The sequence below is a fragment of the Chiloscyllium plagiosum genome, chromosome 3, assembly GCF_004010195.1.
Source record: "Chiloscyllium plagiosum isolate BGI_BamShark_2017 chromosome 3, ASM401019v2, whole genome shotgun sequence".
Taxonomy (NCBI): Eukaryota; Metazoa; Chordata; class Chondrichthyes; order Orectolobiformes; family Hemiscylliidae; genus Chiloscyllium; species Chiloscyllium plagiosum.
The window spans coordinates 2,620,238-2,644,795 of NC_057712.1; the positions used below are offsets into that span (position 1 = coordinate 2,620,238).

Genomic DNA, 24,558 nt, shown 5'->3' on the forward strand with positions numbered 1-24,558 from the left:
AATACTAACCTAATGGTGCATGTGTAGAGATAAGCAACATCCTTATAAACATAACCCTTTAAAGTTGGCACAGGTTCAGAAGGAGACAGAGTGCATGCTCCAAGATGGCATAATCAAAGTGAGTTACAGTGACTGGAGCTCACCTATAGTCATGGTGCCAAAGCCAGATGGTACCCAACGGTTATGTGTGGACTATTGGAAAATCGATGCTGTTACAAATTCTGATGCATATCCAATTCCACGGTTGGAGGACTGTGTCGAAAAAGTGGGACAAGCAACTCATTTCTAAGTTGGACTTGCTCGGAGGCTACTGGCAGGTACATGTCAGAGAGAGCAAAGGCAATTCCGGCTTTTGGAACACCAAATGGACTATATCAGTTCAAAGTCATGCCATTTGGTATGAAAAACACTCCAGCCACATTTCAGAGACTCACTAATAAGGTAATTGCCGGGTTACCTAACTGTGTGATGTATATCAATGACCTGGTGATTTTTAGTCACTCATGGAAGGAACATTTACAGCATTTATCGAACTTGTTCGGAAGGCAGGCTTGGTGGGAAACCGAACTAAAGGTGAGTTTTGCCAAAGCCCAAGTCACCTTCCTGGGCCATGATTTTGGACACGGACAAATGGCCCCACGGGATGTGAAAACGAAAGTAATTGGGAAATTTTCCACACCATTGACAAAAAAATCAGTACTATGGTTGCTGGGATTGAGTGGATTTTACCAAACGTATGTGCCAAACTTTAGCAGTGTGGCTGCTCCACTCACTGAATTGTTAAAAAGGGCAAGAAGTTTCAGCAAACAGCGGACTGTCAAAAGGCACTTGACAGCCTAAAAACAGTGTTCACCACTGCCCCAGTATTAGCCACACCGGGTTACTCGAAGCCTTTAAGGTGGCTATCGATGCCAATGATGTGGGTGTCGGTGCGGTGCTCCTGCAGGAGGATGACGAGGAGATAGAAAAACCCATCAGGTATTTTCCCAGGAAGTTGAAAATTCATCAATAAAGATATTCACTGGTGGAGAAAGAGACTTTAAGCTTAGTGTTGGCATCCCAACATTTCAGTGTTTTTATTACCAGCAATGCATCTGTGACAATTGTATACACTGATCACAACCCATTGACATTTGTGGAAAAATTCAAGGACAAAAATGCCAGACTGTTTAGATGGAACTTGTTGCACAATTTAATAATTGTATATGTGGCAGGGGGTTGCCGATGCATTATCGAGGCTTGAATGAGATACAGAGACGTTCAGTGTTGGGGGTACCGAGGCCTGACTTTGCATGTGGTTGTGCATGTTTGCATGTTTATAGTTAGTATAGTGTATATGTGTGTTTAGACTACTAACTGGGTTTTGAAGGGTTAAAAATGAAGCCATCTTTAGGTATTGATGATTCTTTCTTTAAGGGGGGAGGTGTCACAAAGTTAGTCCCTTTTTTTCCTAAAAGCTGTTCCTTGGCTCAAGGAGACTCTGTCCTTGATTTTTGTCAGAGGGGCAATAAACCGGGCCGGCTTCAATTAGTCTGGTTTGGTACAGAGATGAAAAGGATTTTGAGAGACCTTTGTTTCTATGTAAACAGATGAGACTTCAGGCCGAAGTGGCCATGTTTTAAAAGTGACCTGTACAAAGAAAGGGGTGTGGTCAGCTCTCTAGCTGAGCCGTTTTAGTTCAGTCTTGAACAGATTGGAAGTTCAACATCTCTCTCTGTCTCTCTCTCTCATTCTGCCCTTCAGCTTCAACCTGTCAGCATGTGTTCCATTTATACTGTCTTTAAAGGGAGTTTGCTTATTGGGACTGTTGTGTATGTTCAGGACAGCATAATTAAGTCTAGTTGGATGGGTTGAGTTCTGTTGGGGTTCTTTATTCTGTTCTTTGTGTTTCATTATGTAATTTTGTGAATGAACCTTTGCCTGTTTTTAAATCTAGTATTCAACCTATCTAACTTAATCTGGGTAATTTTCAGTGTATGCTTACCAAAACAAATTGCAAAGTTATGCTTAAGAATGTCTTGAGTGGTCTGGCTTGGTCCATAACACCTATCACAGAGGAAGACAGTTATTGGAGGTCAATCATCTCAGTCCCAAGGACAACACTGATGGATTTCCTCAAGATATTATCAAGACCCAATCATCCTCAGCTGCTTCCTCAGTGACCAAATTTTCATTATACTATCAAAAGTGAGAATGTTCACTCATGATTGCACAATGTCCAATATCATCAGTCATTTCTCAGATACTCAAATAAAGTGAGCAAGGAAATATGAAAAGGTTTAACATCTTTGAAAGTCCATGTTTATTTTAAAAAAGACGTGGAGAACACTCAGGTTTGGGCTGAAAAATGGCAGGTAACATTTATGCCAAAGATTCTCATTGACCAGCTCCAACAAGAGATATTCTAATTATTGATGAAACCTTCAGAATCACATACATCATGTTCACTCAATAGCTCTCTTCCCACCACATTCTCTTAAACTACTAACCCTTTCTGCCCTCTGCACTTCCCTTTTACTTATCTGGTCTGTCTGACCTTTCACCCACTTCCATCATATTCAAACCCTCCACTTTATTTCTTTGCAGGAAAATCTCACCCAGCCCCCAGACTGGTGTAAGATCAACTCCTTGCCTGAGTTGCCAGTATCCTCCGATTGGCCATAGACCAGGCAGGGATATTTTTGTGACAAAGCAGTTGCATAGTGGCTTGCATAAGCATTCAGTGAGCTGCAGCCTGCACTGATTTTCATTTTGGCAATTTGTACTGTCCAGTTTCTCAATGAAAGAGAGGAGAATGGGAATTGGGGTTTAAATAGATGCAAACGCATTGAAATGAGATTGCTGTTGCTCAATGGTAATATTCTGGAATCACATTTAAGGCATGAAAGGAAGTTTGGAAAAAAACTCTCAATCTTTTACTTGCTCATTTTTATCTCCCCTTTCTCACCATTGATGATGCCTGATAAAGGAAGGGAGAATCCTGCTCTATAATTCAGTTAGATTTAGTGTAGTGGCCTGGAAATAGCAACTTGAATGTTCAGAAATATCTGATCAATGGGAGGTATTTGAAAAAGAGTCAGTAAGTCATAGAGACATACAGATGTACAGCACGGAAACAGACCCTTCAGTCCAACTCATCCGTGCCAACCAGATATCCCAACCCAATCCAGTCTCATTTGCCAGCACTTGGCCTATATAGCTCCAAACCCTTCCTATTCATATATCCATCCAGATACCTTTTAAATGTTGTCATTGTTCCAGCCTCCACCACTTCCTCTGGCAGCTCATTCCATACACGCACCACCCTCTGCGTGAAAAAGTTGCCCTTAAGACCCTTTTAAATCTTTCCCTCTCACTTTAAATCTATGCTGTCTGGTTCTGGGCTCCCCCACCCCAGAGAAAAAACTTTGTTTGATACAGAGATGTTGCCATGAGGAAAAAGCTGAGCTTCCCAAATCCAAAGCACCTTGGATATCAGGAAGCAGATATGACATGGTCCAGACATAAACAGGGAGCACACCTATAAAGCTGAATACAACAGGAAGTGTAGAAATGCAGGAGTGAACTGGAACCAGATGTTAGGAAAGCACTGGCTGGAAAAGATGTTTAGAAATGCACAAGGTTCGTTGGAATAACTGTGGAAGGAGGGTAAGGATAAATCCTGTTAGAGAGACCAAATTAACTTGTTTGTGAAAGATATGTGCCTGATTCTAAATGAAAATGTTATGTCTTATCTCACAAAAGAAGGAGCCACGTAGTTTCTAAAATTGAGGAGGAGAAGTGGAAATATTAGATAGGATAAATAAAGTGAGCAAGGAAATATGAAAAGGTTTAACATCTTTGAAAGTAGATGAAACCAAAATTTAAAAAAGTGTCCTAGTTTATTAAGAGAATAAGGAAGGAATTAACAGGTTCTGAGCATAATTTTGCAAATTCTCTGTGGGTACAAGCATGATGCTGGAGGCCTACTAATGCTGCTGTGTTATTTTAAAAGGAAGAGAGAGGTATAACTTGAATTATTGCAGATAAATTTGCCTAAACTAAGAGGCGAGGAGATTTTCGGGATGTTCTGAGGATCAGTATTAGTTATCACTTAGGCGTGAATTTATTGAGATTCAGCATGGATTGTTAAAGGGAGATTCTGTCTGACCAATTTGATTGAATGTTTTGACAAGAAAGTACAAGAACGTAGTATGTTAATGTAGTCTGCAAGGAATTTAGCAGGGATTTTTCACAAGGCTGTACATGACAGACTAGTCAAAACCATAACGAGCTCAAGGGAAAGTAGCAGGTTGGACGCAAAATTAGCTCAGTTGAAAGAAGCCCAGAGTAATTGACGGTTGACGTGTTTTAGTGATTGCATTGTTTCCTATGGGGCAGAGCTCAGAACCATTCCTTGGTATATGATTTAGTAATGATTTAGACATCAATGTCAGGGACCTGATTAAGATGTTGGCAAATGATAGGAAAAATTGATCCTATGGTTAATGATAAGGAAAAAGGCTGGAGACTGCAGGAAAATATCAAAGAACTGGCCCAGCAAGCAGATAAGCGGCAACTGGAATTCAATCTGGACATAATGGGGAGGGTAAATGAGGCGGGCAAAAACACAATAAATGGTACATTACTGAGAAATATAGCATACCGACGTACCTTGGAGTGCATATTCACAGATCCTTGAAGGTATCTCTAAACATATATAAATTAGTTAATAAGGCACGTGGTGATGTTTCCCTTTTTTAACAAAAACTTTCAGTGTAAGAACAAAGAATACTGTGTACAGCTCTGGTCACCACATTACAGGAGGGAGATGATTGCATTGGAGAGAGTGCAAGAAACATCTATCAGAATGTTCCAGGGCTGAAAAGGTTTAGTAATGAGGAAGCAATGGATAAATTGATGTTGTTTACTTTAGAATGGAAGACATTGAGAGGAGATTTAAGTGAAGTGTATGAGATACCTTGATGGGATGAATAAGTAGGATTTATTTGCATTTACAGAGGGTCAATTCGATTTAAAATAATTGGTAGAGAGGTTACAAGGAAGTTGAGAATCATTTTCATCCAGAAGATGATGGTGGCCTGAAATTCACTGTTTGAACGTGTAGGAGAAATACAAACGTGTACTGCAGTGAAACCTACTTGGACTTTGACTCTACAAGCTGTTATCTGCAAGGTAATGGAGGAGCAGCTGAAAAGTGGGATTAGGCTGGATTACTGTTTTTTTCAGCACCTCCATTTGTGCCTTAACTTTCTGTGATTCCATCTCTACTGGTGTCAGTCTGATTGCAATCCAATATTAACCAGTACTAGAAGCAGAAGAGAAAAAAATGTAATTTCAATCTTGGAATTCTCTAGTGCATATATATTTCATTTCAAAATATAAGTTTAGGAAGGCTCAACATCATCTCGCAGACAACAGGGATCACTATAGCCATTACATATTCTACCAAATAATTGTTAGACTTGGACACTAATTAATTTTAGTATTTGTTGCTTCAGAAATGGCAGCAACCATTTTCTATTGATAACCATGGCCATTTCCCCACCTGTCTGATTAATGGAGAAACACTGGTTGATACATATTAATTCCCAGAATTTCAGCCCAGTCCGATTACATGCCATTCTGAAACAGGCATATCACAATTGGGTTGACTAAAATTCATACTTAATCACTTACGATTTATTTTAATAGATTTTCTGCATTTGATTTCTTTTGAGATGAAAATAGACACCACTAGATGCCCTCCTGTCTTAGTTTAAGGAAAGATACTCCTAGTTACTCAAAGAAATAAATGGAAGAAACTATCAACAGTAATTTTCTCTGAAAGAATATGAAATTGGATTATGTTAGGAAACCTTTCTCACGACCTTGCGTAGACATCAACAAGAGAACTTTATCTCTTTCATCTGGACAGGATTTGATTTGAGGGCCAAGAATTGTAATTCAACCCATTCAACTGTACAATACACTACCTCATGGAGACTGAATCCCAGGCCTCTCACCAGTGCACAGAACTTACAAACACTCACAACTCAGGATAAAAAGCAAAAATAGCAAGAACATGATTTCAGAATACACAGAATAGATTGCTGTCCACTTCTCCAGGTCTCTTCTACTCAAACAACTTCAGTTGCAATCGCTGGACTGTCACATTTAGGTTGTTGCAGGACCTTTGCTGGTACCAAACACTTGCTTGAGTTCAACATCACAGGAGATCTGTGTATCTAACAGTAATCTTAAACATGGAGAGAAAACTATCCACTAGTGACGAATTCAATATTGTTTAGAATAGATATTCCTATTAAAGTTAATAAATAGTTTCTCAGAGAATATTTGTTCCTTTCGAATGAATGATCTCCTCTTTGCCACAAATTTACAATTAAATATTCAAATATATTTTCCTTTGATAAAATTGCAGCAGGATATTTAGCTGGGAGCAATCAACACCTGAACTGAACAGTGAAGGGCAAGGCTTCCACACCTCACCATGTTCAGTCAGCAATAGAAGCCATAAAGAGCTGTAAAGCAACAGCAAAGATGCAGCCTCAGCATTTACACAAGAAAACTGGCCCTGGAATTGACCTCGTTCTAAATTAAGTGCTTAAAAATGGGATTCCCATTAACATATTGCCGAACAAATAGGGAGAAGTAAGCATTGTGCTTATCTAAAAAAAAGACATGACCCATTCAACCATGAATTTTGAAAAGATCTATTTCCTTGGCAATATGCCTAAACTTACTCATATTCATGTCGGCACAAAGACAGGGAAATCTTTGTCCACAAGAGATAATAGACTATATCAAATATCTTCCTATATTACAGTCGTTTCCTTCAATATTGGAATAATATTTAATTAATGCATTAACTACCTGAAGCTACCAGAAATGAATTGCTTCAAGGTGAAATTCACCAAAGGCACTGTATTATCTACCAGTGCCTTAAGAGTTACCTGACAGGAACTCAATAGGATGCCCGTTCTCCTCTTTGCCCTGACCACAGAATCATGTCCAATTGAATTCTGCATCACCCACTGTGTTACTATGGCATGCACTGAGCACAAAATGTTTCTCTAACCAATGACATCCACCACATACTTTAGAATCTATCAAATATAAAGCCCCTATTCAAGAAAGGAAGGAAAAAGAAAACAGTACAAACCAGTTAGCCTGACATCAGTCATTGATAAAGTGGTAGAACCTTTTATTAAGGAAGTATTAACAATGCATTTAGAAAATCTTAGAATGATCAGAAAACGTCAACATGGTATGACAAAAGTGAAATCCAATTTGACAAATTTATTCGAGTTTATTGAATTTATGCTCTAGACAAATAGGAACCAGTTTGATTTTGGATTTTCAAAAGGCATTTGAAAAGGTGCCACACGAATGTTAGTATTTAAGATGAGGGTCCATGGTGTTGGGAGTGAGTGGATTGTTTAATGGACAGGAAGCAGAGACTCGGAAGAAATAGGAATTTTCAATTTGGCAGATTAGAACTGTTGAAGAGCCGCAAGGATTAGCACTGGGATCTCAGCAATTTGCAATCTATTACAGACATGAAACTTTGAAATGCCAGTGTCATATGGATATAATCATGCAAAGAATACAAAATGTTAGCATCGAGAATCAGCAAGTGACTAAGTAGACAGTTAGCGTGTAGACGTTTATAACAAGGGAATTGATATACATGAATAATGAAGTTTTGCTCCATGGTATAGGGCTGTAGTGAGATCTCACCTGGAGTTTTGATCTCCATATTTAAGGATATACTTGCCTTGGAGGAAGGTCAGCAAACTTTCACCTGAGTGGTTTCCATGATGAAAGGACGAGGCAGATACTTATCACAGTCTGGAAGAATGTGAGGTGAGCTCATTGAAACATACAGAATTATTAATGGGTTCAACAGGATAGAGGTTACATCCCCTAGCTTGGCAATTCAGACTATGAGAGCACACCATATACACCCAAGCAGATGGTGTTGCACTGCGATCCCCTTTATGCTCAGGTTTTGCTAATATTCCCATGAGAAGTAGTTCTATAATGGAAGACCACTAACATCCTACCAGTTGCATACTTTGGACATGTAAATGACAGGTTAATAAAATTTAATCCACCACCGCTTCAAATGATATCTTCTCACGCCTTAATAAATTCCATCCAGTGCTCACTTTCATCATTGAAAAGGACCAATCAAATGAGCTCCCTTTCCTCAAAGGATTAACTAAGGAATCTTTCAATGGGTTCTCGACAACTATCTACCAAAAACCTACCTTTTCTGGTCAAGGTACACAATTGTGATAATTACTACACAATTGTGATAATTACACATGCTGAAGGATCCATCTAATTGGCAACGCCACAAATAGGGTCCTTGCAATCTGCTCACTGTGTAAACCTGATGCTGACGTACCATGTAGCAAAATTAACCTGTGTGATAATAGCCATCCTGATCAAATCAGCATTCACTGGATATCACACCAACGCATGAAAGGATCTGTGGCCTCCACGTTTGACCCCAAATGGTACCCAGTTGACCTCAGATTACATTGGAAGGAGGAAGTAATGCTTTCAAGGCTCTGAACACCGTGCCCAACATTAGATGTTGTTTTGCTATTGGACAACATTAGCTAAATATCAGTGAGTTAGTTCTTTCATTGGGAAAGGGGTCATGGAGACTGCCAATCCCCAAAATACCGTGACCAATAGGAGTGTGCCTGAGAACTAACAGTGTCAGTTAATGGTTACTGCTATCTCTTCCTGCCACAATGCCCCAAGCAATCAGCATCCTCTGCTCATGCTGTATAAAATGGCCTTGCTTTTCCAATTCTGGGTTTTTCATCCCTAGTCCTGTTGAGACTAAGTCAAAAGACTTTGATTTTGTGCATCCCTTTAGCAGTTTTTAAGTTCAGTATTGCGAAGAAATTATTTGATTTGTTTATTTTTCCTGTTGCTATCTCCTTTAAATGAGGCTCATAAGGGTTTTCCCTGCATTGACCACAATGCCCAGCTGTGTGATGTTAAGAAAGAGTTGGAGAAGTGAGCTGCAGAGTGACACCTCCAGAAAAATTATGAGGGGCATGGATAGGGTAAATAGGCAAAGTCTTTTCCCTGGGGTGGGGGAGTCCAGAACTAGAGGGCATAGGTTTAGGGTGAGAGGGGAAAGATATAAAAGAGACCTAAAGGGCAACTTTTTCACACAGAGGGTGGTACGTGTATGGAATGAGCTGCAAGAGGAAGTGGCGGAGGCTGGTACAATTGCAACATTTAAGAGGCATTTGGATGGGTATATGAATAGAAAGGGTTTGGAGGGATATGGGCCGGGTGCTGGTAGGTGGGACTAGATTGGGTTGGGATACCTGGTTGGCATGGACGGTTTAGACCGAAGGGTCTGTTTCCATGCTGTACATCCCTATGACTCTATGACTCAATAACAGTAACTGGACAAGCAGGTAAAAAGCTGTGAAAATTGAGAATGCCACCAGTTGAAGGATCTTGATTTAAATTTTCAAATTTGATTCAGTGTAGCATGCATCTTCAGATACCTCTAATTTTAGGGAGTTTTGATGGTCTAGCTGTGGCCCTTAAATGGTGACAGGCTAAAGTCCTCGGAATTATTATTTTGGTGGTTGCCTGAGTTAAATTAGCATCCTGTCACTGCTCTGTTCCCCCAAAACACTTCAGCTGAGTGTGAACTTGTTGCAAATCTCTCTCTCTCTCTCTCTCTATTTGAACTCTGATTGCCTACATTGTCTGCACAAGCATTCACTGGAACTTCATTTACCAGTGGACTGACTTTATCCTCCAGCCTTTCCCTAAAACAAAAATAACTTGAATTCTATAATTCAAAGCATTGTCATCTGGAAGAGGCACAGATAGGTGATTGGGCTTTGCAAGCCCTTTAACAGAATGTGAAGCTGGAAAACAAGCAAGTTGCTGAAAATTGCTGAAGATAATGAAGCAATAAATGGATAAAGGAAGTTGTAAAAATAGAGAGGCAGGCTTACTTGTGTCAGTCCCCGAGATGAGTTAGTGGATTTAGTGGATTTAGTGGACTGCAGACAAGTTAGCTTAAAAAAATGAATTAAAAATTGGTAAATGACGTTTGAACTAGGGTTACTCTCTGAACTTTGTATAATTATCTTAATATACAGAGAGGTGATAATCAAGTTAAGGTTAAGGTAAAATAAATATCACAGGCTTCACACTAGATGTACATAATTGAAGTGGAGCTCCTGTCTGCAGTGTATGTATTCAGTATCAGGATTGGTGTATAGTATTGGATACTTGGTATATTCCAGTCAGACAATCCTGCTTGATTCCGCAGGAATCTCATTTAGACATGCAGTCTTATACTCCAGTACAGTAATGTGGTACAGGATAGAGCAGAGTGGCTGTGCAAATGCTTGGGAAATCTCACTACCAAACAGAACTTGCTGAAAAAGTCAGTCCTTAGCATCAGAGTCTTTCAGTAATCAGGTTACATCAAAAGAAAGTTCTAATGCTGAGAAAGCCAGCTCCTTCAATAGAAAATTCAGTCAACTTGTTAGAATTATCTTTTATAGATTTTTCATAGATTCCATCCCATTTCATTCTTAATACAATAATCTGAGTCTTAGGGAATGTTAAAATATCTTTTGTATAAGCCAGCTGTGAACTATGACCATGCTTCTGACTCTGATTTTAAAAAGCAGCTGGCTATTTAAATAGTCATGTGCCTTTTGTGAGGTTTAATTAAACCTATGCTGTACTGTAGGAAATTGTTTATGTATTAGCACAACTGTGTATTGACTTCTATTTTGAATTTACTTTGGGCATATTTAACTAAGATAACCCAGTGGGACTCATCTTTTATCTCCAAGGCTATAGATCTGTGGTTCATCAAGCATTGCCACTTTCCACCTATTATTAATTAACCCTTCAGGTTTTCAGTTCACAGAACAATTTCCATCATTTATTCTTCAGTGAAACATCAGGTCATTCTTCATTTAGAATCATTGAAGTGGCTCATGGTGATCGACTTTCAACAAGTAATGTGAAATGGCCTTAAAGCTTTAAACAACTTGTCGGGTAACCTTTCTCAATGTTATTTTTAAAGCTAAGCAAAATCCATTTATATCTTTAATATTCAGAAAACACTAGAAATAACAGTGATTACCTCATCATCATTGCAACATTGCGAGGGAAAGTGCAAACATGCATAAAGTGAACACTCTTTTACTCACCGACATGAGTAGTTTAAAAAGCATATTGATTTGCATGTGATAACAAAATATTCCATTAGTGTAGTGTCTTTACATTAAAAAATCATGAAGATTTCACTGGAAGCATATGAGAAACAGATGTTTAGCCAGGAAAGAAAAGATTATGAGCAATGCCTGAAAGCGTATTTGATGAGATGGGTGCTGAGGTTTTTAAATTTGTCAGATCAGAGAGACAGAGAGAGAAGGACAAAGCAAAGTGTCACATGTTTCAACCTCTGAGGCAGTTTGTCATTTAAGCTTCATTTTGCTACCACCTCTCGAAGCATCTTTGCTGTCTATTTGAGAGCTGCAATTCCACTGGGATCTTCCCATATCACCTTGGCAAGCAGTCCATTGGTGGTAAGATTCCCAGTAGGAGCTGTCAGTTCAATGTAAAACAAAATAAACAGCTTTTATGTCATCCTGTTAAGTTAGAAGAAGTGTTCATGCATTTCACAGAAGATAAGCGCAGTCATTGACACAAAGCTAAATGATTAATCAGGATATACACCTAAAAGCTTACTCAAGGGGGTAGGTTTAAAAGACAATTCTAGATTAGGAGAGAAAGTTTCAGAGATTTATGAAAGGAATTTCAAAGAGTAGAGCAGAAGTAGCTGCCAACGGCGAACTAAAATAAGAAGGGCATTCACAAAATGTTGAATTAGAGAGATGAATATTCAGGGATATGTAAAGGTTATAGAGATTGGGGGGGGGTCAAACATAACCTAAGAGACTTTTAAAGATAAAAAGGAGGATTTCATCTTTGAGGTATTACAAGGAGCATACATAATTTGGGCATTGACTTAATGCTGAATAGGAGAGGTTTCACAATGTTTTTGGCAAATTAGACTCTTTGAGGAGTGGAGAGCCAGCAAGAAAATGCTTTCAGTCATTGAACCTGAAGACGTGTATCAAAGTTTTTAATGGACAGAATTGGTTAATGCGATAGAGGTGATTTCAACCAAATCAGGAGGCATGACCTTCTTTCTCCATACTACTCCTGACTTTGCTACAACACAGCTTAAGCTAAAAACAGAGTTAATTTTGCCAATTTAGTTTAAAAAAATCATTGAGGTGGCACGGTGGCTCAGTGGTTAACACTCAGCGTTATAGCGCCAGGGACCTGGGTTTGATTCCAGCCTTGGGTGACTATCTGCAGTTTGCATGTTCTCCCCATTTTTGCATGGATTCCCTCTGGGTGCTCGGGTTTCATCCTATAATCCAAAGATGTGCAGGTTAGGTGGACTGGCCATGCTAAATTGCCTGCAGTGTTAGGTGCATTAGTCAGAGAGAATAAGGGAATGGGTCTGGATGGGTTACTGCTCAGAAGGTCATTATGGGCTTGCTGGGCCGAAGGATTCTAAGTTCCACTGTGCTATTCAACATGATCATGGCTGATCCTTTCTCTCAATACCATTCCCTTGTTTGCCCCATACCCTTGACACTACTAGCTTCAGAAATGTATCCTTTTTCTCTTACAAATATATTCAATGACTTGGCTTCCACTGCCCTCTGTAGTAGAGAATTCGACAGGTTCACCACCCTCTTAGTGAAGAAATTTCTCCTTATCTCAGTCTGAAAGAGTATACCCTATCTTCTGAGACCATGAACCCTTGTTCTGGATTTCCCCCTCACCCCCATCCCCACCACCACCCAGCCCAGGGAAACACTAACAGCAGCAAAAACAGAAATTGCTAGAAAAGCTCTTTGTGTCAGGCACCACCTGTGGAGAGTAATCAGCGTTAATGTTCCGGATTGAGTGACCCCTCCTTGGAACACCTCAGGGAAACATCGTCCCTGCATCTAGCCTGTCCATCCTTGTCAGAATTGTATACGTTTCAATCTCATTATTTTAAACTCCTGTGAATAGAGGTCCCTCCTCTCTCCTCATCTGGGAGAAAGTATTGAGGGAGATAAATAATTAATTTGGTGCCCAGCCATATTGTGAAAGGAGCCTTGTGCTAACTAAGCTTGGGTAATTATCAGTATTTCATGCTGTACTTTAATTCGCAAATGCAGAATTTAACTAGCTGATGTCTTTTTGAGGTTTAACTGAATTTCATAATTGTAAAGAACCTGGAGCCTGGAGTCAGTTGAACTTGAAAATGAGGAAATTAATTCCTGTGGAATGCCAATAGAATAAAACAAATGACTGTGCCCTGCATCCTGGATGGCAGGTTGATGCCCAGTTTTAATCTGCAATCTGGAACGGTTACCACATGGGATTGCAGCAAGCGAATTGATTCCAGTTTCAGAGTCTTCACTTCCATCCCCACTGTGCTGATGCCTTCATTTTTTTGCTGTTTCAAAATGTAATGAACCACAAGCTGGATCTAAAGTAGTACATACTCTCTTAGTCATTCCCTCCTGTCGCACAAGCAACTGCTGATTAACTTTTTTAAAAAGTCAGTTTATTTTTAATTATTGGAGCTATCCCCCATGCAGTACTCAAACACTAATGAAGAGGCAGTCTCAGATTTTGTGAAGTTTCCAGCGTTTCTTTCACCTGTCTTTTTTAATGGAATTTGCAAATATCTCCTAACGATCCAGGAAGGATTAATGAGGACACCTGTAATGCAGTGGTAATGTTCCTACTGCTGAACCAGTTGATCTGAGTTCAAGACCCAACTGCCCCAGGCATGTGTCAAAATGTATATGAACAGATTGATTAAATATAACTATAAGCTGAACCATGGGCTCATGGGACATAGCATCGGTATATAGTACCTTGAAACCTGAAGGTCTGGCTGTAAATCCTACACCCTGGAGATGTGTCACAGCATGCCCAAACAGGCTAATTCAAAATACTTGCAGTGAGAATTGTAAACATTGAGGTGCACCTTCAAGAAATAAAGAAACATTGCACTGTAGATATTAAATGGCCATGAAGCGTGAATCAGTTGTCGCTACCAACATTTACTTTCGTTATCAGTTTCAGTTAAGTCAGAACACTATGGACATGTCAATTTCCACAATAGAAACACCTCAACTATCTCCACAGCCACTTCTTTTAAGATTGGTCATTTCTAATTGAAACTCACACGCATTTAACTGAAATAGTCCCATCTTTCTCCAGCCTAACTTAATCAGGGTTACGATGTGGAGGTGTCGGTGTTGGACTGGGGTGTACAAAGTTAAAAATCACACAACACCAGGTTATAGTCCAACAGGTTTATTTGGAAGCACTAGCTTTCAGAGCGCTGCTTCTTCATCATGATGATCCTGATAAAGGAGCAGCGCTCCAAAAGTTAGTGCTTCCAATTAAACCTGTTGGACTATAACTTGGTGTTGTGTGATTTTTATGCTTAAACAGTGTTATCTGTTTATTTGGAGGCTTTTAAATATTAGTCTCTGATTTGAAATCCAAGGTTTAGGAATCATTACTTGCTCTGAATTGCATTCTGCTGGTTTGGCTGTGTTATTATTAGTATGTATTAGACTGGCTTTCTTGATTCTTGCTCTGGTGAGTCTTTGGAAACTTTGGAGGATGGATCATAACTTACCTGACCTTGTGGATCGGTGGTGGTAGTGGATTAGCTGCTACTGACTTCAACAGAAAGGACAATTGTACAACAATTACAACGAGTAAATAAATTAGATAAAGGAAAGATGTATCCTAGGTGACTGATCTGCTGCCACTCAGAGAAAGTTAAGACCCGTTGTTCAATCTTCTTCAGGTTCATCTGTGTCTTCTCAGGGGTGGCCTGGTGGTTCAGTGATTGGCACTGCTGCCTCACAGTGCTAGGAGCCCAGGTTCGATTCCACCCTTGGGTGACTGTCTGTGTGGAGTTTACATGTTCTCCCTGTGTCTGCATGGGATTCCTTTGGGTGCTCCAGTTTTCTCCCACAGTCCAAAGATGTGCATGTTAGCCGGATTGACCTTGGGAAATGCAGGGTTACAGGGGTTGGGTAGGGTGTGGATCTGGATGGGATGCTATTCAGAGGATCGGTGTGGGCTGAATGACCTGCGTCCACACTGTAGGTATTCTATGATTCTTCAATACCACTCGGATATGATGTGTGACACACTTTTTTTTCCAAAAGCAGTACTTTATACTTGTTTGCTTTAAGTTTCATGTGCTGTAGCTCTGCTTCAGTACCTGTCTTTTCAATTTATTCTGTAATTTCAGAGCTGTCTCTTTCAATGTTTAGCTGCTTCTTAGATTGATCAGCACATTTGACCAGTTACATTACGTTTCTCAATTCCAACTCAGAGTCTAGGATAGCACTCTGAGTGTAATCAGAGGAATGCTGCATTGTTGAAGTGTCTGGATGGAATCTTATTGGCCTGTGAACAATGTGGGCTCTGCCGGGAATTGTAGTGCAATTAGACAAGGTCAGGAGCCTCTCATTCCACCTTATCTGTTTTTGCTGAATGATGAGACAGGTTTCTCACCGCACTGGAGTGACATGCCCATTGAGCGGAGGAAGGTTTCAGCTTGCTGCTCGATCCGAAGGATGTCAATGTTGGGCACCAGGCACAAACATCTCCGACACACATTCATGGGCGCAGACCATGTGCAGCCGTGTCAACAGATATTGGCATCTTATATGTGCCAGCTTCACAGACATTCACTGGAACATCTCTGATCCATGTACAGGAAGGTCCAAACATCTCCGACACACATTCATGGGCACAGACCATGTGCAGCCGTGTCAACAGATATTGGCATCTTATATGTGCCAGCTTCACAGAACATTCACTGGAACATCTCTGATCCATGTACAGGAAGGTCCAACTCTTCAGTGCTGCTCCTCGGACTACAAAGACGACTATCACTGTAATGTTGCTGCAGAAATCATCCAGCAAGGCACCCAGGTCCCCACCCACAAAGTCAAGTGACAGCACATACACACACACAAACACACACACACACAATCTGTCATGTCTGAGGCAAATGTCAGAAACCATGTAGAGCAGCTCCAGATTGATGGGGCTTGTCCATACGGCCAATAAGATGGCATGGGTACAAGGGAGGCTGATCTTTCAGCGGATGTCCTGTAAGTGGTAAGTTCCAGGAATGGTGTGAGGTAAGATAAGGATAAAATTGGACATGAGAGATGCATAGGAGTGGGTTAGGTAGTTACTGAGGCAAGTTTGGTCAGATAACGGTGAGAAACCTCATTGGGCCACGTGGTGAGAATCCCCCCAGAAATGTGACATAACTTGCATTTCGACAAAAATACATAATATTCAGCTGACTGTTTTGTGGAGGAGACGCGAAAAGAAGATTCTATCGACCAGTTGAGAAAACATTTAATAAAGGAGCAGAGAGTTCCCTGATGTTTGAGAGGTGGCACAGTGGTTAGCACTGCTGCCTCTCAGCACCAGGGCCCTGGGTCGATTCCACCCTCAGGTGACGGTCTGTGTGGCAATTGCACATTCTCCCCATATCCATGTGGGTTTCCTCCAGGTAATCTGGTTTTCTCCCACAGTCCAAAGGTGTGCAGGTTAGGCGGGTTGGCCATGCTAAATTACACTTAGTGTCCAGGAATGTGTAGGCTAGGTGATTTAGCTATGGGAAATGCAGGGTTACAGAGATAGAGTAGGGGATGTGAGTCTGGGTAGGAGGCTCTTTGGAGTGTCAGTATGGACTCGAGAGGCTGAATGGCCTGCTTCTACACCGTAGGGATTCTATGAACATGTTTTCCTCAATTAGTGCTGCCAGAAATTGCTAAAATCATCAATCATCTTACAGCTATTGGACACATTATTGACTCAGGCCCATTGCTATATTTGCCTTTATAGCCACTGTATTCTGATGTAATTTATTGCCAGTAATATCTAGATGTCATTGCTAAATAAGTGCATGCATTGTTTACTCTATGGGTTAATCAGGATTTATGACACTTTCTGAACAAAGCAGGTCTAAATTAAAAATTTTGTTATTTGTCACAGTTATATGGTTTCTTACATGCTGAATGAAGTGTTAAAGGTGCATCATGAACCATTTATTTGCCATGGGAACATTGGAAATATCAAGGCAAGAAATCCCACTGGTATGTCTCATCTGTCTTCCTACTGTCACTCCAGTTGTAACTGATATTACATTCCTGTTCCAAATACTTGTCCATTTTGACCTTGGAGAGATTTAAGCGACTCAAACCAAACAGATCCCATAATAGTTTGCTCAACCGACCTCACAGCAAAGTCTATAAATGTGAAAAACCATAGATAACATAATTTTATACAAACTACCCAGCACCAATAAACTCTTTTTATAAGCAAATGTTTAATTGATTTACTCAAGAGAAATATAAGCAGAAACAAATAAAATCAAATTGTAGTTACTTCTTTTCTGACAAACCTTATTGCTTTTTTAAATATTTTATTTATATTATTAGGTCAAATGGTTGCTTTGGAAACTCTTGAGAAAAATAACGTACTGGAGAGAAATTCCTTGGTGCAGAAATTTATTATTATTACTCATTCATAGGATTTGAGCAACATTGACAACATAGAACATAGAATGTTACAGTGCAGTACAGGCCCTTCTTAACAACCCTATCAACCTGGGTGGCAACTTTCAGTGATCTATGTGCATGGACACCAAGATCTCTCTGCTCATCTACATGACCAAGAATCTTACCATTAGCCCAGTCCTCTTTATTCCTGTTACTCCTTCCAAAGTGAATCACCTCACACTTCTCTGCATTAAACTCCATTTGTCACCTCTCAGCCCGGCTCTGCAGCTTATCAATGTCCCTCTGTAACCTGCAACATCCTTCCGCACTATCCACAACTCCACCAACCTTAGTTTCATCCGCAAATGTACCATTCTTCTAAGCCCTCATCCAGGCCATTTATAAAAATGACACAGTAGTGGCTCCAAAACAGATCCTTGTGGTACCCCACTAGTAACTGAACACCAGGATAAACATTTCCCTTCAACCACCACCCTCTGTCTTCTTTCAGCTAGCCAATTTCTGATCCAAACCACTAAATCACCCTCAATCTCATGCCTCCGTATTTTGTGCAATAGCTTACCATGGGGAACCTTATCAAATGCCTTACTGAGATCCATATACATCAATCACTTTACCCTCATCCACCTGTTTGGTCACCATCTCAAAAAACTCAATAAGGTTTGTGAGGCATGACCTTCCCTTCACAAAACTGTGTTGACTATCCTTAATCAACTTATTCCTCACTAGATGATTATACAAAGCCAGAATGTATTGCCAATCCCTAATTACCCTGCCAAAATGGGGGTGAGCTGTCTTCTTGAGCTGCTGTAGTTGTTCGGGAGCAGGACCTCCTAAAATGCTATTGGAAGGGAGTACCAGGATTGTGACCAGCGATGTAGTACCCTGTCAGAATGGTATGTGGCTTGGAGGGAACATTCAGGTGATGGTGTTCCCACACATCTGCTACCCTTGTAAGTCTTGGTGGGAGAGATTGCCAGTTTGGTAAGGTGCAATCAGAGAAGCCTTAGTAAGTTACGGCTGTGCATCTTTTAGATAGTGCACACTGGAGGGCATTGTGCAACAGTGCTGAAAGAGGTGATTGGTGAGAGTGGGGAGGAACTGCTCTGTCCTGGATAGTGTGAGGTTTCTTGAGTGCTTTTGGAGTTGTACACGTCCAAGGAATATTCCATCACCTCCTGACTTGTGTCTTGTAAATAGTCAAAAGACTTTGGGAGTCAGGTGGGGAGGTGATAGCCTGGTGGTATTATCACTGGATAATTAACCTAGAGATTCAGGTAAATATCCTAGGGACCGTGGTTCAAATCTCACTAATGGCAAATGGGATTTGAATTCAGTTAAAAAAAAAGTCTTGGATTACAAGTCCACTGATGACCATGAAATTATTGGGAAAATCTGATTCACTAAACTCCATTAGGGATGGAAATTTATCATCCTTACCTGGTCTGACCTACATATGACTCCAGAGCCACACCAATGTGGTTATCTCTCAATTGCCCTCTGAGCAATTAAGGATGGGCAATAAATGTTGGCCTAGCCAGCAATGTCCATGTCCAGTGAGTGAATAAACAACAAAGTTACCCGCTGTAGAATTTCTGACCATGCCTTGCAGCCATTGTATTTATATGGCTAGTCTAGTTCAGTTTCGGATCAGTGGTATCCCCAGGATGTTGATATTGAGGGATTCAGCGATGGTGATATAATTGAATATCAACGGACAATGGTTGGAATTAGTCATTCTCTTGTTGGAATTAGTCATTGTCTCGGCATTTGCTTGACACGAATGCTACTTGCCACATCAACCCAAAGTGGAATAATGTCCGGGTCTTGTTCCATGTGGTCTTGCATTGCTGCAGTATCTGAGGAGTGGCGAACGGTGCTGAATGTGGTGGAACCATTGGCAAACCTTCCCCAGTTCTGTCCTTAGGTAGAAAGGTGGTAATTAATGAAACAGCCGAAGCTGGTTGGGCCAGGAGACTATTGTGAGGAACTGGACCCATTTAACTCAGTGGTAGTGTCCTTACCCCTGAACTAGGAGGCTTAAGTCCACGTCCTGCATGTTCCAGAGGTGTGTAGTAATATTTCTGAACAGGTTGGTTAAAATGTATCAGCTCTGTGGAATTCACAAGCTCCTCAATAGTATTGCGTCAGCTAAGAGACAGGGGAATCAGTAGCCCGCTGGCCACTTGCAGAGTGGGAAAACAGCTGTGTTTTTGTTTACAACTGCTCCAAAGGTGTATAATAACATCTTTGAACAGGTTGATTAGGCAGATAAATTTTTAAACATTGATGAGGGCCCTCTTGTGGTCCAGTGATAATGTCCCTACCCCTAGACTGGGAAGCTTGGGTTTAAGTCGCACCTGGTCCAGATGTGGGTAACAATATCACTGAGCAGGCTGATTATAAAAATAGGTTAAATTATATTTTTTAGAAAACATAGGGAACTGGACTCATTTAGATCAGTGGTAGTGTCCCTATGTGTGAACTAGAAGGCTCAGGAAGTTCCTTCTTAGTATAGTGGTTAGTATCCCCACCATCACATGGGCGATGGGGGAATCAGTTCCCTGCTGGGGAATGGCTGATTGCTCAGTGGGAATAAGGCTGTGTTTTTAAAGGGCTCTTGTGGTGCAGTGGTAGTGTCCCTGCCTCTGAGCCAGAGGGTCTAGGTTCAAGTCCCACCTGCTCCAGAAGTGAATAAAAGTGTCTTTGAACAGGCTAATTAGAAAATATTTGTTCTGAGGAACTAATACAATGATATGGAGCAGAGATGATTGACATCTGACAACCACATCATCTTCCTTCCTGCCAGCTATGATTCCAACTCATAAGGAGAGTTTTCTCTCCTTTCCTGTTGAATATTAAAAATGCAGATGGGTTAGTGTGCCTCACTGTGAAGGGTTCACTTCCCATTATATTGATTGACTGTTCCCGGGTACAGAGCGTGGAAAAACCTCTGTCATAAATCTCATTGTGTGCCCATTTGTGTTAGCAGATTATTTTTTCCACAAGGTTAGCCAGTACATTTATTGCTTCTGCAAATAACAGGTCAGCTATCAGGCAGAGTGTTAAACATTGCCACAGAAATGTGAGATTTGACAAATAATTTCATGAAAATATCAATTACAGTTCCAATCTAAAGGTCGTTTATAACTGAACCAATATGTATTCAAACTTACATTCCACTTACAATAATTGTATTTATTTCATCTGTTTTCTCTCTTCTGATCCTCTGCTGAAAGTTTTGTCCAGGGTTAGAGTTTCATGGAAACCAGGCAGCCCTCTGATATTCCACAGAAATTCACAACCATTCTTGATTATGTCGTTACCCAGCATCCACACACGTACACCTAAAATACAGAGAGAGCGGGAGGTCACCTCTGCCGTTTGTGGGAAAGTGGAGCTGAGAAAGGTGAATGTTGTAACAAGATAAAAACAAAGGTAGAAAGCTAGCTGATGTAACTCAAGGATCTTGAACCCAAATGTAACATCTCTTCAGAATGAAGCCCAGCTAGCTTAGCACAGTTCAGTATCTAACCTGTAACATTCTGAATGATTTGTTTGTTCACTGGGGAAAGTCACTGAGCCATTGGAAAAGTTCTTCCCATTCAAGTAAGTGAAACCCTGCAAATCTGCAAAGTATTATTTCTGTCTTACCTGAAGGGACCTCAAAATCCAGATGAAATCATCAAGAGCCTAATTATAACTGCCTTTCAGATTCTATAAAATGCAATCATCAACAGAACATGTCCATGGTCTCTTGCATCACTTCTTTTGAGAGTAGACGTTACTATTAGCACATTCATTAGCCTCTTACTGAAAGCATTATGTTGTCTCATGATATATCGCAGCTTTAAGTGTGGACTGACAGATAATGTAGAATGCAGTCACTCCTCCACAATTATTTACCCTTTTTAACCACCACCCATGTTTTGCAAATTAGATCCAATTGACCCTGAGTGATCTAAGGGTACCATGCTTGAGGAACCAGGTTAGAAAGGTTTGTGTGTTTGTGTCGGCAGCCTACAACTCTAGCTCCGAAACAAGACTGAGCTGTTGGGTCGATCCATGAGGGAATGCAGGGGCGAGAGGCCTGGGTTGGGATGTTCGAGGGTATTACAGTTCCTTGGAGCTGTGCCAGTGAAACAGCAGGCCTGCCTGCCCTGAGCGAGACAGTTTGATATTCGTATAATGTATATGTGCTGATAGGTTCCGAAAACACGACAAAGTCAGTTTGGAGCAATCACAAAAACCAATCTATATCTTATAATGTTCCTGCAAGATTAAAGTACATAAAGTAATAGTCAAAGGCAATACATATGTCAATGTTGAGTAATCTGCCATGTGATCTTACTTTAAAAAGAGAATCCCCCTGACCGTGCCAAAGGTTTGGAATATTGTTTTTTACACATGAATTCAGTTACTTCAAAATGCAGTGACCGTTGGGTTTAGGCAATTAGAGCGACCACCTTGTGCAGAGGATGATCCCTCCAGCAGCCATAGAGCGAGTGAGCAGTTATGTTTTTTTTATTATGACACATGGACAGAACATGAGGAGATGTCTTTGTTTCTTCTGGGAATTGTGCTTTAAACTTCACCCGGACAGGAAGACCAAGCCTAGTTTAACATTACATCAGAAGGAATGAAACTCCAACAGCAGTCCATCTGTCAGTCTATGAATTAGGGATTGATTCTACATCCTTTTGACTCGGAGGTGAATATATTCTCAACTGTTCGCTCATGTCTAACCTTGACCTTGTTATCAAACCTGCTAATGAAGGTGATGCTGGTATTTGCCGGACTGGTCTCTTTGTAAAGGTTGAGTGCCAACTCTCAACTACCTCTTCCAATCTCACCCTGACTGTTACTGACCTCATGTCCTGTTGAGATCTCTCCACTATAATTTCTCATCTCATAACCTCATGTCCCTCACCCCCTTACAGGCCACTTCCACCTCCTCCCCAAAATCCTCGAACAGGACTGCCCTGGCAGACCCATCATTTCAGCCTGTTCCTGCCCCACTGAACTTATCTCTTCCTATCTTGACTCTAATTTTCTTCCCTTATTCAGTCTCTTCTCACTTACATTTGTGATTCTGCTGATGCTCTGTATCAGATCAGTTCCACTATTTCCAGTCTCCTGGCCATAGCTGCCTCCTCTTCACCATGGATGTGCAATCCCTCAAAAACGATCCATTAACCATACTTCTCTGTTTCCTAAGCATCAGCTAATGTTGTACTCACGTTCCTACTGACCCTTGTATTCCATGATCTATAACATTCCTCATAAATTCATTCTGTAGCACAGTCACAAATGCCTTTTGAAACTCCATGTTCACCACATCAGCAGCCCTGCCTTCATCAATCTTCTGTGTTATCTCTTCAAAAAAACTCTGACACATGAGCTAACCATGATTTTGCTTTAACAAATCAATGCTGGCTATTATAAATCAATCAGTACCTTTCCATGTGGCTATTACTTCTCTTGCAAATCATTGTTTCTGGAATTGTCCACATCACAGCAGTTCAAGTGACTGGTCTGTAATTGTTGGGCCTATCTTTATAGCCTCTTTTGAACAAGAGTATAATATTTGCAATTCTCCAATGCGCTGGTACCAGACTGCCTGTGCCCCTGCAATTTCCACTCTCACTTTGTCAATGTCTTTGGTTCTGATGCCTATCAGTTTGAAGGACCTTCCAGTACCTCCTCCTGATCCAATTTTGGGTCTGAGTTTGAACATAGACCATTACAGCATAGTACAGGCCCTTTGGCCCTCGATGTTGCACCAATCTGCGAAACCAATCTGAAACCCATCTAACCGACACTATTCCATTATCATCCATATGTCTGTCCAATGACCATTTAAATGCCCTTAAAGTTGGCAAGTCTTCTACTGTTGCAGGCAGTGCGTTCCATGCCCCTACTACTCTCTGAGTAAAGAAACTATCTCTGACATTTGTCCTATATCTATCACCCCTCAATTTAAAGTTATGCCGCCTCATGCTAGCCATCACCATCTGAAGAAAAAGGCTCTTACTGTCCACCCTATCTAACCCTCTGACTATCTGATATGTCTTGCTCCTGTTTAACCATACCCTGGGCAGCACCGAAACCAGAAGTGAAGACAAACGCAATGTATTCATTTAACTCCTCAATCATACCTTTTGCCTCCATTTGTACATCCCCTTTTTTGTCCCTAATCACCCCTACTTCTCCTTTTTGCCACAGTTTTGTTATTGATGTGATTATTGAAGATTTTGGGATTTCCCTTTCTGTTACCCGCTGGTGATTCTTTTTAAATAATCCCTGTTTGCTTCTTGTGTTTGTGTTTTCACTTCCCTTCAGTATTTAGCTTTGGTTCTCAGCTGTATTTACTACCAGGCCCCTGTCATAAATACATTTCGTCTTTCACAGTTCCTATCTCCTTTCTCGTCCAGCGAACTCTGGATCAGTTTGGTAAAAACAATGACTGCAGATGCTGGAAACCAGATTCTGGATCAATGGTGCTGGAAGAGCACAGCAATTCAGACAGCATCCGACGAGCAGCAAAATCGACGTTTCGGGCAAAAGCCCTTCATCAGGAATAAGGGCAGTGAGCCTGAAGCGTGGAGAGATAAGCTAGAGGAGGGTGGGGGTGGGGAGAAAGTAGCATAGAGTACAATAGGTGAGTGGGGGAGGGGATGAAGGTGATAGGTCAGGGACGAGAGGGTGGAGTGGATAGGTGGAAAAGGAGTTAGGCAGGTCGGACAAGTCCGGACAGGTCAAGGGAACAGTGCGGGCTGGAAGTTTGAAACTAGGATGAGGTGGGGGAAGGGGAAATGAGGAAGCTGTTGAAGTCCACATTGATGCCCTGGGGTTGAAGTGTTCCGAGGCAGAAGATGAGGCGTTCTTC

General features: G+C 40.9%; 1 protein-coding gene and 1 long non-coding RNA gene across 9 annotated transcripts in view; one reads left to right on the plus strand and one right to left on the minus strand.

The window, feature by feature from the left end:
* dnmt3ab (DNA (cytosine-5-)-methyltransferase 3 alpha b) overlaps window positions 1–24,558 on the plus strand; it is a 571,533-nt gene that overhangs the window by 233,402 nt on the left and 313,573 nt on the right. The window lies entirely within an intron of this gene.
* LOC122540415 overlaps window positions 20,939–24,558 on the minus strand; it is a 56,305-nt gene continuing 52,685 nt past the window's right edge. Inside the window, exon 3 of the long non-coding RNA XR_006309298.1 lies at window positions 20,939–21,016. This is a non-coding gene — a long non-coding RNA (uncharacterized LOC122540415). The remainder of the gene's footprint in view (window positions 21,017–24,558) is intronic.